This window comes from Anoplopoma fimbria, chromosome 20 (assembly GCF_027596085.1).
Source record: "Anoplopoma fimbria isolate UVic2021 breed Golden Eagle Sablefish chromosome 20, Afim_UVic_2022, whole genome shotgun sequence".
In the NCBI taxonomy this organism is placed as follows: Eukaryota; Metazoa; Chordata; class Actinopteri; order Perciformes; family Anoplopomatidae; genus Anoplopoma; species Anoplopoma fimbria.
The window spans coordinates 22,320,869-22,339,641 of record NC_072468.1 but is presented as its reverse complement, the minus strand read 5'-3'; the positions used below and the strand labels follow the sequence as shown (position 1 = coordinate 22,339,641).

The following is an 18,773-nucleotide window of genomic DNA, read 5'->3' as shown; positions in this document are numbered from 1 at the left end:
AGGAGATTTAAATGATCACCCTCTGATTGTGATCATCCCCGGGTATCGAAAAAATAGGGAGAAGAGCCAAAGGTTTGCGTCGCAATTTTACAGTTTAGCTCTAAGAAAAACAAATCTATAAAACTGCTCGAGGGCAAAAACTGGAATATATTAGCCAGAGTCCTCCATGTGACACAGCGACCGCAGTCCCCTCCCCCGAGTCTCCCCCTCCCCCCATCCCACCCCATATTAAACCAGAGTTACTGTAAACTGAATATAAAACCCATAATCCTTTGCATCTGGGTTCTCATCTTGGCGCGCAGGACCGGTTCGGCTGCTATAGCGCGGTGAGGCTGGCACACACTCTCCAGTTGCTGCTATGCCTCATGTTTGGTGGGTGGCTGGTTTTGAGACCCTTAACAACACCAGAGACTGTGAGAAACAATTACATGCCACACCCAAAAAAAAAAATATTTTTAAGAAAACACATAAAACTTCAAGAAACACACTTATCACAACATATGTCACGCTGTTCATCAATTTGGCCACATTATCAACTTTCATCCAGAATAAATCCACAACGCCTACACCAACACGTCTGCCTCTGTTTACAGTAAAGACATCATATACGGTAAAAGGTGGTACTCTGCCACAAGAGCTGAACCCCCACACTGGAAAAAGCTTTTTCAGTGGAAAACTCTTGGCAGCTGAAACGTGGCTGTCGGTTCTCGGGGGAGTTGCGTGACAAAAGGATGATCTAGCGAAGCAGAGAGGAGGGGGAGTTCTTGCACAGAGCTTGGACGTCTGAATTTAGCTGAGTGAGCTCTGCTGTGTTTTTCTATCTGCAAGACTGAAGCAAAAAAAAAGTGAGAAATTTGAACTTTTCAACTTACTGCACACCTTTGCAAAGTCTGTTTTTGTGTCTTCTTTTTTCAAACTTTAATTGTCTTAATTTGACCCCTTTTTCTGCAGCTCTATCTTATAATTATATCAGCAGATCTGCCCCACAACTTTGCTTGAATTTCCAGTAATAACATGGGAATAAATAATTTGGATCCTCCGCAACAAAAGATTTCTTAAATACAACGACAGATGCCTTGTGCTGCCTGCCAATCTGTCCTTTGGTCGAGTCGTTTTAAAGCTCTGTTAATTAGGGGAGCTGGGATGGAAAAACTAACGAAATAAGTCAACTCGATGTCATCTCTAAGGCAACGTAAGGCCAGCTTTCATTTGTCAATTTCAGTCATTGTGGTCGGGGATCCTTTATGTAACTGAGAAAAACAGAATGCAGTGTGTGTGTGTCCCACCTTCCTGGTCCCCACGTTACATTCATTCAGGTTTAGGTTCCACGGGGAACCAATGACAGGCAGCAGATCTGTCAGTAAGCTGTCTTAAATATTCACCTTGCAGCGACCAACAAAAACAAAACTGTGTTGCAATAAATTTATTGCATAAAGACATGCAATAAATGTATAAAATGTATACTCTGAAACACAGCAAACTAAAAATCTTGAGGCAGGAGACAAAAAATGTGACTGAAAACGAACTCTGACTACGTAAACATGAAAGCAGAAGCCGATTTGAGATGACGGGATCCGAGAGGATGTAATGAGCGATGTCCACACCTTTTCCTGTCGTGGTAAATAGCTAATAGTACGATAAGCGAGAGCTAGTGTGTGTTTATGTTGGAGAGTGCCTTTTTGAGTGAGGTCAGAAGGTACTGGAGCTCATGTGACAGCATCTGTCTCCACGGTGATGGAGAACAGAGCCTGTGGATATCAGGGGCTGGAGTGATAAGGTCACCATGGTAACGCTGTTGTTTTGGAGCGCATGAGGACATCAACATGAGCTGAGCAGAGGACAGAGTAGAGTAGACTTTTGTCTCAGGGCCCCTGCAGGGTCTTTAACGTGCATTTCATTTAATATGAAAATAAGGCCTTAAAAGTATTGAATTTCTTTACAAAGATCTTCATTTTTACTCTTGCCCTTTCGTAGAACTAAATAGAAACTTTACTCTGTTAAGTGTGACTTTGATGTTATGCAACAGTACAGTTATTGTTTTAGCCCTTCTCCTAAAAATTACTATCCCATTCTACAAATCTGCATTGTGAATTATGTTTTGAGGGGAATTTTAAGGCAGTGGCTTTGTATGGAGGCCTGAAGGGAAGGGCTATCTACTTTGGAAAACTTTCAAATCTAGCGTACTCTAGTTTCTCAAGATTGCCAACCCTGCTTTTAATACTCAAGAACACTGTTATGCATTGATCTCTAGGACCAAATATTTTGCATGATACAACAGTATGACTGCACAGGGAATAAAATCAAATCTGTTGTAACCGCAGTCTTTTGGGACGTTGATGAAAAATCAAATAAACAATCCTTGTTTTCTTCATTCATCAAATGTTTACTTTGTGCAGATGTGTGTGATCTGATGTGGTTTACACTGAAGTCCTTTTTTTGTTTTTTGAGCTGGGCTTCTCGCCAGTTGGAGGCCTTTGCTCTCCCTGATGCATTACTCCGACACGTTTGAGGCTCGTGCACTCTCCTACACAGACCCACAGTGCAAACTGCTGCCTGGTCCTCCACACTCCAGACCAAAAACCACAGGCAGGATGGCTGTGGCTTCAATGGTCAGAGAAAGCAGAGGGACCACAAAAACAAACTTAAACACAGAGACGCTCTAATAAATACACCAGTTCACCTCTATGGAGCAGAATAAACAAAAACACAGACTTGCACACCTTTGATTGAAATCGTGTCTGTTCTCTTCACAACACGCGTTTTATTAAAACTTTAGAGAGTGAATTGGTGGAAAACCCAAAATGGAAGTCCTGGCTGAGGTTTCAAAAGGGACCTGACCATACAGAGCTGTAATTATATGTGCTGTAATGCTCTGTGGATCATGCTGGTGTGGAGACACGTAGAGTCCTTGTAAAAAACACAGCTTTATTCCACAAACCGTGACCAGAAAACACAGCTCTGCATTGTAAATTCTCACAGTAAGAGCACATGCGAAAAACCTCTCAGTCCACAACATTAGAAGGCTGCAGCTGGTAAGAAACATAAGTAGTGTTTTAAAATTCACACTTATGGTGGTTGTTTGTCACATGAACCATCTGTGTCCGCAGTGGGGCTTTATCGCACAGTGACGGTTGAGTGAAGTTCAAACTTGTGAGCAAATAAGCTTTTGACACCAAGGACTTTAGGATGGTTGACAAACCATGAAAACCAGGATCTAAAAGGGAGACAGATTCAGATCTACAACAACAAGAATTTAGCATTTTTTGACTATTTACTGGACTTACTAGGCTTCATGTTCGAGTGTAGCAGATTTGTCCTATCTCTAATGACAAAAACAAGTTATAATGTGATATAAACATGAAGACATTTTAGTAACTATTTATAGACAGATTTTTTACCCCTTAAAAGAAACACCTTACTTTATTAACTCATTCCAGTTTATAAGAAAAACTTATTAACAAATCATAGTAGTTTTTGCCGTAAATCACAAGTATTGGACAAATTTAAATTTTTCAGATGAAACTCAATTTATGGCTAATAGAAGTTGCGACATTTCAGTCAAAACCTCAAATGTAAAAACCTAATGGTGGCACTAGAAGAAAAGCCAGTGGATCACAAAAATCCATAGGATACATCTTCTGGGAACTATGAATGTTTGAGGAAAATGTGCCAATCCACCTTTCAGATGTTGAGATATTTCACTGAATCACTCAGAAATGTGACTTGAAACATCAAAGTCATTGACATTCATCCTCTGAGCACCATGAACATCTCCACAAACTTTTAGATATTTCCATCCGAGCCACAGTGGTGTTTCGAGTTACGGGCATTTCCGTCCCTAGAGCCACTCTGCTAACGTGGCTACGAGAGCGAGCCAAGATGTAATGAACTGCATGCATCCTTGAATGAAAAACACATTTAACAGCACAAGAATATCAAACTTGTGTGAATGCTGAATCACGTTCTAACTATTTGGAGAGATCTCTGCCATAAAGTCTCTATGGGCAGGATATTTCTAATGGCTGCGACGCTTGATTGATCAGCTGGAATGTCCTCTGTGCCATTGTTTCGGCATGTATCACAGACAACTTGTTGATTCAGACGGACACTTCCTCCTCATCTCTTCCTGTGCTTCACTGTCGCGCTCATTCTCCGCTGCCGCTCAGGAAGCTCTCTGTTCTCTGGCTATGGATGTTTGCGTGAGTCATGTTGTTCTCTTGTATTTGCAATTTCATTCTATGACTTTATTATAAGGCCATGATTCTTTTAATCTGACTGAAATAGTCCTGTGATGATTTTATTATTACTTCCTAATCTCAAAATGGATTAATAGTTATGGCATTGAAAGGAATACTGCTGTGCTGTGTTTTCAAATGGCAGTTGAGAAAGGCTCACTTTTATAGTGATTATTTTCTTCATTATTCAGTTATTTGTTTGTCCAATAAAACTTGAGAAAACAGTGAAAATCACAATATACTGGAGCCAAAGGTGATGTCATCCAATATTTAGTTTTGTCAGTCCAGGTTTTTGCTTGAAAAATGACTTAAATGATTAGTTGACTATTAAAATAATTGCAGATTAATTTGCAGACGAGTCATTGCAGCTCTATTCCCATTAATCTCATTTTGTTCTAATCTAGGAATTAGTTAATTTGTCAAAAAGACAGTGATTTGGAACATTTACAAAACAATTAGGGCTGCAATTTACTAATCTGTTGTTAATTCTCTAGATTAATCAGTTTATAGTTTTGCCGATCAAACATCATTAAACAGTCAAAAATCACAATATCCAAGAGCCCACAGAGAAATTTTTGTTTTCCTCGACAAACACAAAATCTAAAACGGTACATATTTTTAGAAATGTAAGACCAAAAAAAAGCAGCAAATCCCTACATTTGACCACCTGGAACTATCAGATGTTTGTCTTGAAAATGAATTTAACAGATTAATCCGTTATCAGAAAGTTGCAGATTCTTTTACTGTCAATTGACTAATCGATTAACCGTCAAATCTTTGCAAAACTGACCTCAATCTAACCCATACTTAAGATACAGAAGTATTTGTTAAAAAAGCAGGTGTTTTATATGACGATTTACAAAACAAAACGTATATTTGATCGTGCTCCTACTGTATGTTATGATTTGCTAATCTGGACATTGTGAAAGTATTTTGCATCTTTGCAAATATGAATATTTACTAATTGTTTGCTCTTGCTAGAGATGTATCTTAATCCTCGCACTGCAAGGCAACACATCTGCACTTTATTACAGTACACTGACTAATTTGATTTCTTTAACAGTTACTAACAGAAACTCGGAAAGAGCTGTAGTTGCACAGCGACATTTTCCTGAACCATGTCAGTAACTTTTAATTCCCCCATTGACCCCTGTGAGGTTTTCGGTCTTTATCCTCATGCTAATTTCTCATGCCATATTTATTAGTACACACAGTTCCTGTAAAATATACAGAGCAGGCCAAGAGGTCAAGAGCCTTTAAAATCTTCAGAGGAGCTTAAGAAAACAGACACAACCGCCACTGAACCCTTGCAACGATCACATAAGTGTCTCTGAGCAGAATAACTCTTTGTGAAGAAAACAAAGCCAGTATTATATTAAGCAAACGACTATTGAATTGGTTTTAAGACCAGGACATGCAGTCTTGGTTTGGTTATTTATCTTGGTCAGTATAAGACTTTGTCTTGACAGTTTGCTGCCAAATCACAAAAGTACATGTAGCCACTGCATTAGTAATAATCTATTTACTAACCATGAATGCAAACCTGTAGGATCCTTTCTATGCAGTGAGGTTGTATGGGCATCTAGATCAACATCTCTGTTGAGGCTTAAGAAACCCCAAAATCATTCGTTTCTACTAATGGAAACTGTTCATGCTGCAACTTTAACTGATAATTGACTCTTTGTCTTCTTTTATAATTTGTTTTTTTCAATGTGAAGAGGTCAATTTGACTCGAGTAGTTGTGGTTTTGGTCTCAAATTGATCTGATAGACGTCAGGAACTCTACTTGGATCTGGTTTTGAAGTTAACACGGTTACAGCTTGCACTCAAAGTTTGTAGCAAAGCCCGAAGGGAAACTTCAACACAACAAGCTACACTGTTGCACTGGGTGACATGTGTCTTAATGATGATGAACACTGGCCCTATAGTTTATTTAGAGTCCATCCCACATACACCGTCCTGCTGCAGTAAATACTCACTATCGTATCAAATGTCTACTGATCAGTGGCTGAAAGTAGTCCCAAACAATTGTACATTTTCCTCTATTTTAGTGACAAACCCGAAGAGCCCAGCTGTTTTTTGAAATTACAGGGCTTTTTTATTTTATTTTTGAGTTGTTTTTAAAGATTTATGTTTTCAGTAGGAAACCCTGGGTTTGGGGGTTCAGACAGAGGGGGGGAAGTCAGACAGTATTTAGAGAGCCACTGACACATTGTTTGTTTTGGTGCATTTGTTGACAAAAAGAAAAATATAGAAAAACACCAGACTCATCCTTCAAACCTGAGAACTAGAGAATCATTTAGTCACACGATTTATATATATATTTATGTATGTTATATTTTATATAGTCATTGATGCAAAGACTCTTATACTTTTTATTAATGGCTCTAGGGTTTCATTAAAGCATTGTGCACATCTGGATGTACTTCAAGGTTGGTGATGGATGCAAAAACAATCTGAAACTTTTCCACAGCTTTGCTAAACTTTACAGCCTGTCCCTCGTATGCTGGTCAGTAAACAGAGCGCACTTCTCCGATCGCATGTTTGACTCGTAGTTTCTTACGAGGGGAAACAGGCGACCAGGCTGCAGCCACTAAAGGGAAACGCTGAACCTCTGCAGGCGGCCAAAACTGCCAAGCCATCACAAAACTCTGTATCGAACATCGACATAAACACAGATGTGCTCGCACAGACCTTGCCTGTTTTATGTACCTCAACACACACACACCCACACACACGAGCACACAGCTCTCCTTTTCTTTCCATTACGACCTTTGTTTTTGGCTCCAGACCGTGCAGATTGCTTACTCTTGTGGTTTTTGACCCTCATGGTCGGGGAGCTGCTGTCCAAACTCTGTTGGGGAGGTGTGAAATCGACCCCCATCTGCTTTGGCAAAAAAGCCTTCCACGAGCACAGAAGCTGAATGTGTCCACAAAACCCAGTTCTAAGCCTATAATAAATAATTGATGCTGTGCTTAGTGAGAATTTTCTTTTCTGTATTGAACAAGGCCTACTATATAAAAACAGCTGAGTGTTTTATTGAGTTATGTTTTGTAAAATATGGGCTTCCTGGGGGGTCATTGGCGACTGACAACATTATGTTGATCCCTCTAAATGTCTGCGGCGTCTGAATAATATCACGAGAAGCATCTTCCTTTTATCCAGTTTTTGAGGCACGGCTCTATGAAAGAGAGAGAGCAATTTACAGTAACAGGCTTTAACCGCTCCACATCTGGTTTCGATTAAGACAACACTTCTAATGTGACTGGATGGCAGACTTTTTTTCCCCCCCCTCTCTTTGCAGCTGCTGATATGCAGCGAGCTGGGAATCATACAGCCATATTTTTCTGTTGTTGTTGTTGATGTTTTTCTACCACTTGTTTCAAGGATTCATTTATGGTACCATTTATTCAACATGGAAAATGAATTGGTGATTTACAAAAGATTGAAGTGTTGCTGACTGTAGGGTGGTACAAACATTACGCAAGGAGAGTGGGAGCTGCATACTGGGAGACAGATGTACATTTTCAATTACTCCCATGTGGGTCCAGCGTCTACAGTAACCTACAGTAAGGACCTAGATAACCAGGAAAGACTTGGCAGAACATGAACACAGGCAGCAGCAGACTACCATCACGGCAGGTAGAGTTCACCAGAACAGTTATCAGTTATTATCTCTATCTGCTTTCCTTCTTTAACTCTATTTCCAGGAAGTCCAGTCTGGGCCAGTAAATTCCTAAAAGTTAAACCCTATTGATTTACAGGCCAAGCACATGCACATGGTGTGCTGCCTTTCTGGAGGACAAGGTGGAAACCTGCAACTTATTAAGTGATCATTTTTTTTGCAGCCCCAAAAGCTCCTTCTCCTTCCCAGTCTCCAGATGGACCTCATCCTGCAAGCATCTGGTAGTTAACGCCGTACTTTCTTCACAAAAAACACTTGAGCCACGTGTGCTACCCTGAAGGTGAACCCTCAGAGATGTTCCTTTACTTAAGTCTTATCCTCCATGCTTTTCCCAGCAGTGTCACTGGACTGAAACAGTTTCAAACCCCACAGGTGGTGCCATTAATTCACTTTGTTGGAAGGCCTCGTGGCTAAAGAAAGATGAGACTATGCGCTGCAGAATGAGCTTAAGTTAAAAAACGGCCCTGGCATCTGCAATGTGCAACACATTAGCCTCTTGGGCCTTTTTTGGGTATGACACCTGCATGTCTGTCCAACACAACAGGAAGACGGGGGTCAAAGAGGAGACAAGAGCCAGATACAAGCCACCACACAGGACATCCTGGGCAACAATATGGGAGGGCGAACACTGAGGATGGAAGGAGGGAGAAGGTCCAGGAGCCCGTCATCTTATTTAGGTATGATGTTCCAACTCAAGGAAACCAAGTGGAGGATGAATTGTTAACACTTTTCTTTTTATGGATGCCCAGAGGCAAACGGGACGCAGTGGGAAACACAGCACTGAGAGTTGTGGATGATTTTCTTTTTTTTTTGAGGTGAAGATTCTTCCAGCTTTTCAAAAAGTGCTGAAGATTAGTTCAAACTGTTTACCAGTTAACGAGCAAGTAAGCAATTTAGTTGTTAACACATTGCAAAAGCAAGTTACCCCAGAGTATCTTGTCAGCACTTAATTCACAATGTCTTTGAAGAAAACATGTTTTCCTCATTACTCTGTAATTGACTACAACTCCCTGGTTCATTATCATCTGTCTCCAACTAATTATTCCATCTCTTCAGCTGAGTTTCTTACAGTTTTTGAATAAATAACACCCTGTCCCTCAAGTCCAAGCTCTCTCTTTTGTCGTCAATCATCTTTGCACTAGGCGGCACCAGGGGAATGAAAACTGGGACAAACAATAGGAAGCCGATAGGAAACATCTTGCATGTACATCCAGGTCTGCATCTCAACATTCCTCTGACATGTAAACAGAAGAGAGTTGGGGATAAAACCAGGCGCGTGAAAGGAAAAGTCCTTGAACGTTGCCATCAGACCTTTACTGGCTCCCACTTTTTTCCAACAGCAAACCTCTTTTTGGCTTCTCTGTCCATTTTTTTTACAAATAATCCTTTTTTTTTTTTTAAATGAGGACGCTGACAAATCTGTCATCTTGTTTTTCCTGATCCTAGGGTTGTCTTTCAGAAGTGGCCTGGAAAATGGAGTACAAAAAAAAAGAGGAAAATAAGTCCTCTCATAAAATGCAAGATGGACGACTGCGAGAGTCATAGCTTAACGCAGCTGGTGGAGTGGATTTGGGTATGAGCTCAAGAAAAACATCAAGTGTTATGGCAGTTCATGTCCGCCTGGTGCCAAGCATGACACAAAGGCCATTTGTTTTCCACATGCATAACTCACATCTTGTATGGTAAACTCATGATATTTCATCTCATAACTGACGAAATAAACATTCAGTGCTCCATTTGCGCAGCCAATTTGGCTTGGGAAAGTATTAAAAACAAATAAAAACAGACATAACTCCAATTTTCATCACAGATATGAAAACAAAAGGCGAGAAGCCCTCTGAGCTTTCAATTTGGTGCTGCATTTCCTCTAATTCTACATCTCAGGTTTCACTTGGTTCCAGGCATCCTGCATAGACACCACAGCGAGACGTAGACACCAATGAAAGCCCCTGAAATCTTAATGAACAATGTCTCCACTGCTGCTCCACCCACCGCCCCAAACACCACCCACCAACCACCAACATAAGCAACTTCAGGAAAGACCCTCACCACAGTACAAGTAGTCTGTGGTCATTCCATCAAGCCACTGTTGGCTCCGCCTTCTGTTCCAGCCCCAAACCCCCCGACCTCTGCTTTTTATGATTGGTTATTTGAGCCAATGAAACTGTACATGTTCCCCTGAGCTGGAGGGCTGCAGTCGAATCTGCTCCAAATTACTTGCACGGCTGCAGAGCACATGGGGTTGAAAGGCTTATATAAGCCTGTGGTAGGAATATTCAACCCATGTCACCTTCATTTGAATTCCCTGTGCTCATTGTCTTTTTCATCAGGACTGTTTTAGCATCAAAAAGAAAAGCTTGGGGAGTAGACAAAGGTCTTTATTTTCTTTCATCTTATGCTGATGTATAAAAAGTGTGGGGAGTTTCCAGTTACTTGCAACATTTTACACATAAATAAAAGTTAGTGTAACAGAGAAAGAAAATCAACACGCAGCATAAGGAAAAAGAGTGCCACACAGTACCACCCACACGAGAAAGCAGAAACCCTAAGCCAATAACAATTTAGCAGAAAAAGCCACAAAAGTAACAAAAACAGGCTGCAGCTGCTGTCCATAACTTCATCATGCAGTTAAATAGAAATGGTTGTAGCTTAAAGTCCAGAGCATCAGGTTAGTTAACAGTATGAGTTTTGTCCTTAGACATTTTCTCTTTATTGATTTGTATGTTCGCTGCCTTTATCTGAGAAGTCAGATACCAGTTTAATAGTTCTGAACGATGTTGTATAAAAGACTGACATTTGATTAAAAAAAATTCTGCGATATATGAAAAAATAAAGATATTCACCCTGATTTTTGTATGATACAATTTAAAGGTAAATTCATCACTTTGCACTTTGCTAGCAAAACTAAGCTAAATTTTGCGCAATTGTAAACAATTGAATCATTAATATATTGGTTGGATATTTATGAATGGCGAAGACAAAGCAAAAAGATCACACCTACCAAGCATGATTAACCAGACGGGCTTGGTTTGCCGTCATCGCCACAGACACCTCGCCAGCGTTGTAGTCAAGACCACCTAAACTAAGTCTTAAGACTTAAGTCATGACCAAGACCAGACCAGAGCAAGTCTCACTGCATGACGCAATTACTATAAAATATGCAACATGCAAATCCTTGACACTCCTTAACTCAATCTGAAAGATCCACATTCCCATAAAAACACCTTGGCTGTTGCCAAACATACTGCTGTGTCTAGGTGTACCATGACAAATGTATTGATAAAAGAATCAAAAGGCATTGCTGATGTAAACCTTAAGTTTTGGATTTGTCCTTAATTTTCTATGAGCAATCAGGGTTATTATGTTAACAAATATGTCTATCTCTTGGAAGGTTAAAGGGACATTGTTTAGGATTTAGGGGGATTTAATGTCAGAAAAATCGAAAAAGATAATATCATATTTTTATTAGTATATTATCAGCTGATAATAAGAACTGGGCTGCACGGTGGTGTAGTGGTTAGCACTGTCACCTCACAGCAAGAGGGGCCTGGGTTCAATTCCCGGGCTGGACAACCTTCTGTGTGGAGTTTGCATGTTCTCCCCGTGTCAGCGTGGGTTCTCTCCGGGTTCTCCGGCTTCCTCCCACAGTCCAAAGACATGCAGCTTAGGTGCATTGAAGACTCTAAATTGCCCGTAGGTGTGGATGTGAGTGTGAATGGTTGTTTGTCTCTATATGTCAGCCCTGCGACAGACTGGAGACCTGTCCAGGGTGAACCCTGCCTTCAACCATTGACAGCTGAGATCGGCTCCAGCACCCCTGAGACCCTTAACTGGATAAGCAGGTTACGGAAAATGAATGGAATGGATGGATAATAAGAACTACTCTCTGCTCCTTTTAGTGATCACCAAAAACATTTCAGTTCATCCTGAGGGGAACATAGATGTTTGTACCAAATTTCATTCGCATTTCACTAAAATTGTCACATGTCAACATCATGATGGCGTAGAGGAGAAATCTGGATTCCTGAAAGTATTTTGCATTCATCCTCTGGGAACAATGAATGTCTGTACAACAAGTCATGGCCATCCAATTAAATAGATGTATTGAGATATTTCAGTAAGGACCAAAGTGGTGGACGAGCACTAAGTCCATGCTTCAAAGCATAACACAACACTCGGATGTCCCTTAAATAACACACAAATGGTGTGTGGGCACCGTGTATAAACCTGTCAAGAAAAATTGTGGCCTTCAAAAGACAACATACAGAGACTGTGGGTAACCTGTGTGGTGTTACAATACATTTAAAAAATGTCCAGGCACTGGGGGATCAAATTAACACTAATGTCTCTAACCTCAGTTCTACTTTCTTTCTATTTCTATCTCTTTGTGTCTCTGGCCAGTGTCATCTCCAACCAAAACATATCCGATAGCCCGCCTGAGCCCGAGTCCTCTCCTGGACAAACACATGGTAAGTGAGCCAGATCTCCAGCTGTCAGACTAGAGACGGGTTTGTGGTCCGAACAGACAGAACAAAGAAATGGGTCACCATTAATACCACTGATAGGTGAAACCGTCTGGAGGAGGGAGGACACATTTTCAGGGGGAAGATGCTATTTTTCCACTAATGAGGATCTCATATGAAGAGACTGAAGAAAAACAAAGATGGTTCCAGGGAGGGAGAGCGGTGTTACTTCTCACATGCAGAATTCGATGAAACAAATAGATGGGATTAATGGCACATTTGAAAAATGGCACCTTACTTCATGGAATACTTGGAGAATGACAAAGGAAAGTTCAGTCTGCAGTCTGAGAGATGATATGTGGTTGCCAGAGCAGATGTGAGGTCAGGAGTCCAAACCAGGTGGAGGAGATTTACTCTGATAGTTATTCACATCTTGCCTTCTTTCACAGATGTTTTTTATGCCTTAAATGGTGCCAGGGACTCCTTAATCAAAAAGCATTCATTGATAAGTCACAGATAAGTGCATAAATGCTAAATTTACGGTGTGATTTCACACCTCTGCTGAGGGAAAAGCAGAGTTTGTTTCCAAAACACGTGCTTGGGTGTGCAGCAGTTCATCATTTTATGACTCTACACTTGCAGAGGATCAAGACCGTAAAAGTGTAATTCAATTTCTCAACAGGTTACTGTGAACAACCTGGTGATAAGCAATAGTTTGTGTTAAATTTGTTGCTTCCATTCAGTTTGGAAAATGTCTTTTTACTCCAATCTGCAGATCTTTCACTGCTTCCTGCATTGGCTCTATAGAAAATAATGTCAAAATGAGGAAACATTCAACGTATGAAAGCATCTTTAGTTAATCATATCCCCTTTTATAAGTGGACCGATACACAGCAGAGTCCATATTGTTTCCAGTGTCACACACACTCGTACAAACAGTGTATGCACATGCATGAAAGCGTGCAACAACCCACAGCAGCCTCTCACATCTGCAGCGACAAAGTAAAACACTCCGTCTGCTTCACCTGATTCACTTCACTGACAGGACATGAAAGTTGAGTCACGCCATCGTGAAGCAGGATGTCACACAGTTGTTTGGGCTGCTGCCACATCGTCGCCACGTTTCATTGGCTTGAGTCACGGCTCCTCCGGGACCCGAAAACACAGACGGAGAGGTGAATCCAGAACTCGGATCAACAACTTAATGAAAATCAAACACAGCAGAGGAGGAGGAGGAGGAGGAGGAAGAGTAGGAGGCGGTGGGCAATGAGGAAACAACAGATTCCTCTGCAATGAATCGATAGAGACGACATGCCAGAGGATCACGGCTTCTCTGAGTCACATTCTCTCGATAGTTGCTGGAGAAGTTTTCAAAGCAGAGCCAGAGATGCCAAAAAAGTCAAGTGCATGAAGCGGTGACACAATGCTAGAAGTTCACTTGAGCAAGTGGTTTAATTGATTTGTGTGCCGACTAATAACATAACTTGATGAACAGACAGATGGGACTGTGATCAATAAAGCAACAGAACTTCTAACTGTTTTACTTTGGCTAATTTTGATACTTTACTTGAGTATCTTCATTCTATGCGACTTCATACTTCTGCTCCACAACATTTATTTAACAGCTGTAATGACTGTTTACCTTGTTAATTAAGATTTTACATGCAAAACATACAATTTCCTTCTAAAATATGATGCATCGTAAACAAATTAAAAGTAGTTAACATTTTCCGTCGACATATTAAGGGATCAGTAATAATAAAACATTATTACACTGTAATATAACAGTTTCAAAGAGGCCACTCAGCTTAAAGAGTACTTTTACTGTTACAGTAATAGTTGGAAGTACATTTTGCTGATAATACTTTCACTTAAGCAGAGCTGCACTGCAAAAATACAAACACATTACTTCCAAAGGTTCTTTGAAAATAGCATGTTGGTAAAAGAATGTCAAAGTATTTGTATTTTCTGTTGTGCAGTAAAAGTATGAAGAACTTTATTCTAGTATCTGAAGGAAAGTTGTTTTTACAGTACTTGAATAAATGTACTTATAGTCACTCTCCACCACTGCTTCCATTCCATAATTTTTCACAAATATACAAAGTGGCATCTTTATAAAGAACAGATGGATTTTCATAATAGCTGTAATTGATCAAATGTGCTAAAGTTTACGCATTTAAGCAAATAAATAACGTCATAAAAGTCACTCTGAACTCACAGAAGATTGCTACACTTTTACTCTAACTACATAGATTTGGGGATTCTGTTACATGTTGCAACATTTTCCACAACAGCACATTCCCATACAGTAGTTTAAACTGTACCCGTCGGGTTTATTAACCAGTACCTTATCATCATAACTGTCATAAAAAATATTTGGCTCTCACATAAACCGTGAAAGCCTCCGTGACAATCCCGTTTTGTTTGAAGTCATTGATTTTACTCACCTTGCCGACCAATAACTCCCGGATTATGATATTTTATATCGCAGTTAGAAACCAACTTCCATGGCGCAATTGAGATGAAGAAGAAAAAGTGCGCTGTTTTTTTTAGGGTCTCATAACTCTTAGGAAAAATCTTCAAGCGGTGTAAACATTTAGAAGAAAGAGAGAAAAAGAGACCTCTCGAATCCAACGGGGGAGGGTCCTGAAGAGGAGCCAAAGAAACTGGAAAAACTGTGACAGCGACGGGACTGAAGAGGAGGAGGAGAGGAGGAGGAGGAGGAGGAGAGGAGGAGGAGGAGAGAGGAGGGATGGGGTAGAGAGGTTTAGGGAGGTCGAGGGAGGAGATAGAGAGAGTTGTTTTTTTTGCCTGCAGACCTCCTTGTGTATAGATAGATAGATAAATATAGATAGATGTGTATATATATATATATATATATATATAGATATAGATAGATAGATAGATAGATAGATAGATAGATATATATATATATATATATATATATATAGATAGATAGATAGATAGATAGATAGATAGATAGATAGATAGATAGATAGATAGATAGATAGATATAGATAGATATGATATAGATATAGATAGATAGATAGATAGATAGATAGATAGATAGATAGATAGATAGATAGATAGATAGATAGATAGATAGATAGATAGATAGATAGATGTGTGTATATATATATATATATATATATATATATATATATAGATAGAGATAGATAGATAGATAGATAGATAGATAGATAGATAGATAGATAGATAGATAGATAGATAGATAGATAGATAGATAGATAGATAGATAGATAGATAGATAGATAGATAGATAGATAGATAGATAGATAGATAGATAGATAGATAGATAGATAGATAGATAGATAGATAGATAGATAGATAGATAGATAGATAGATAGATATGATAGATAGATGTGTATATATATATATATAGATAGATATAGATAGATAGATAGATAGATAGATAGATAGATAGATAGATAGATAGATAGATAGATAGATAGATAGATAGATAGATAGATAGATAGATAGATAGATAGATAGATAGATAGATAGATAGATAGATAGATAGATAGATAGATAGATAGATAGATAGATAGATAGATAGATAGATAGATAGATAGATAGATAGATAGATAGATAGATAGATAGATAGATAGATAGATAGATAGATAGATAGATAGATATATAGATAGATAGATAGATAGATAGATAGATAGATAGATAGATAGATAGATAGATAGATAGATAGATAGATAGATAGATAGATAGATAGATAGATAGATAGATAGATAGATAGATAGATAGATAGATAGATAGATAGATAGATAGATAGATATACTATTTCTAGGGTCGGAGTATTGACTTCCTGGAGTGTCCGCTGGTTGCCCGGCAAATGTTTGCCTTATATTGAACAGACAAATATGACAGGGGGATCAATCATTTCAACTAGATGATAATGTATGGAGTAGAATGTGGTGTAGATGCTCTATATGAGATAACTTCTGTTGAATGTATCATTCATTTCAACCAATTAGCTGATCAGTCATTCATTTTGAATTAGCTGATCAACGACATCTCCTTACTTCTCTGATCTTCCTTATTGCTTTTAACAGGACACTAATAACACATTACAATATTCAGCTTAATGTATGCTAAACTATCTATGGCCCAAAGTGTGTGAACACCTGGACTTTAATCTGCTGCCTCAATGGACTCCACCCCTCTGGGAAGACAATAAACCAGATTTTGGAACTTGGCTGCAGAGATTTACTGCCATTCATCCACAGGAACCACATTTAAAAACCACATTAGAGAGATCGGTCACTGATGTTGTGTGAAAAAGGCTCACAGTCGGCGTTCCAGTTCATCCCAGAGGTGTTTGGGATGGGTTTGTGCAGGCCAGTCCAGTTGTTTAACACCTAATTCCAATTTTTTTATTTGGATATGAATTTAAGCACGGAGGCGTTGTCATGTTGAAACAGTAAAGGGTCTTCTCCAAACTGTTGCCACAAAGTTGGAAGTAAACTGTTGCATAAAATATATGTGTATGCTGTAGCATGAAGATGTACCTTGATTAGAAACCATAAAATCTCTTCCTCTCACACACTGTTCTATTGACAGCTGTGTAATAACCTCCTCTGAGATAAATGTCAGTCAGCCGACAGCAGGCAGCAGTTGGAGGGCTTCCTCCCAAAACAGTAGGCCGGCCATGATAACCAGCCAGAGCAGGACTGGTGTGCATCCCCCGCTGAGCGTTGACACAGATAAACAACTCATGGATGGAGCCCTGCTGGAGCAAACATCCTCACTGCACGGAAACCAAGAACAGGGGGAAATTAAATTGTTTCCTGTTGGTCTAATAGGAGCTGTGCAGCAGCCACATGCTGAGGACACAGAGAGAGGATGACATCATTTCAGGTTTGCTTTTAGTTGTTCTTGTGAGGTCTGAAAAGGTATTTAAAGACTAGAGTGAAGCATCCTGGATGTAACGTTCTACTACATTTATCAACATGGACCACAAAAATCAACACCAGATGAAAGTTCCTTGTAGCTTAAGTAAGTACTACACTGTAAAAAATACATTACATTACAGTCATTTAGCAGACGCTTTTATCCAAAGTGACTTACAATCAGTAGTATATTACATATCATTCACCCATTCACACACTGATGACAGGCTACCATGCAAGGTGCCACCATCAGACTCTAACTAACATTCATGCAACATCCAGTCCACACCGATGGCAAGCCTTCGGGAGCAACTTGGGGTTAAGTGTCTTGCCCAAGGACACATCGACTGGGTATCGAACCACCGACCCTCTGATTGGAGAACTACCTTGCTCTCCACTACGCCACAGCCACTCTGTTACAAGTAAAAGTCCTGCACTGGAAATGTCAAGATGTGAGTATAATCAGGAAAATGTACTTAAGAACTAAAAGCAAGGATGAAAAAAAATGTCCCCTGTGGCTGTTATACTATTAATTGTATCATTAGATTATCTTTTCTTCTCTCATTGTTTGGGAAGCAGAGAGCCTGAACCTGTTTTCATCAGCTATGGTAACATTTGAGGTAGTGAACTGGCCTTTAACCTTGAATCTCGTAAAGTGAGCTACTGAATCCTGCAAACCATTTGTTGAATAATGCATCCATCAGATGTGTTGTGATCAAAGAGAAGAGCAGCCATTAGATCAGTTTTGCTTCTGCTTCAGGCATAAACCAGTTACACCCCTGATCAAATTACATATTTTTTGCATATGTCTTATTTAATGTGTTTTAGGAACTCATACTGTAAATATAAATAGCATTACATGTTGGCACCCGGGATGCTTTTTAGATTATAACCTGAAAACTACATGTTTTATTATTTTGGTGTGAAACACTGCCATCTACTGCCATCCTGGTGTTTTATGGCTCCTATTATATTCTCTGATCCGCCACACTGGGACAGCCATTAGAATTGAAGATTGTACAGCCAAACCTTTTTTTTCAAACCTGTAAAATTTTATTTGAAATTTTGGAGATCTAAACTTTTTCAAATGTACCAGATATGTCAGGGTGAATCTTGGGGACATTTATATAAAAGGATGCACAATACATTGGGGAATATTTACATTTGACTTGATGGTGCCGGGTTTAAAAGCATTGAGTCTTGGATTTTAATATTTCACTAGACATAATTTATCTTCAATGAACAGCTGGAACAAGCCATTAAAGAATATAAATCATATGATATTGATTTTTACAACCTTAAAACTACATCCACCTGATTTATTTGACAGCTTTAGCTACTCGTAATTCAGATTATTGATACAAAAATATGAATCAAGCACTAAATCCTGATAAATTATTATAGATTAGTAGCTGAAATGAGCCTCACATTTACAGCTGCAACAGTGCAACTCACACATAAATCCAT

At 39.4% G+C, this 18,773-nt stretch overlaps 1 protein-coding gene across 1 annotated transcript in view; it reads right to left on the bottom strand.

The window, feature by feature from the left end:
• Positions 1 to 14,927, bottom strand: part of pear1 (platelet endothelial aggregation receptor 1) — a 45,626-nt gene extending 30,699 nt beyond the window's left edge. Inside the window, 1 exon segment of the mRNA XM_054621698.1 lies at positions 14,832 to 14,927. The gene's annotated coding sequence lies outside the window, so the exon portion shown is untranslated.
• Between the last annotated feature and the right edge of the window lie 3,846 nt (positions 14,928 to 18,773).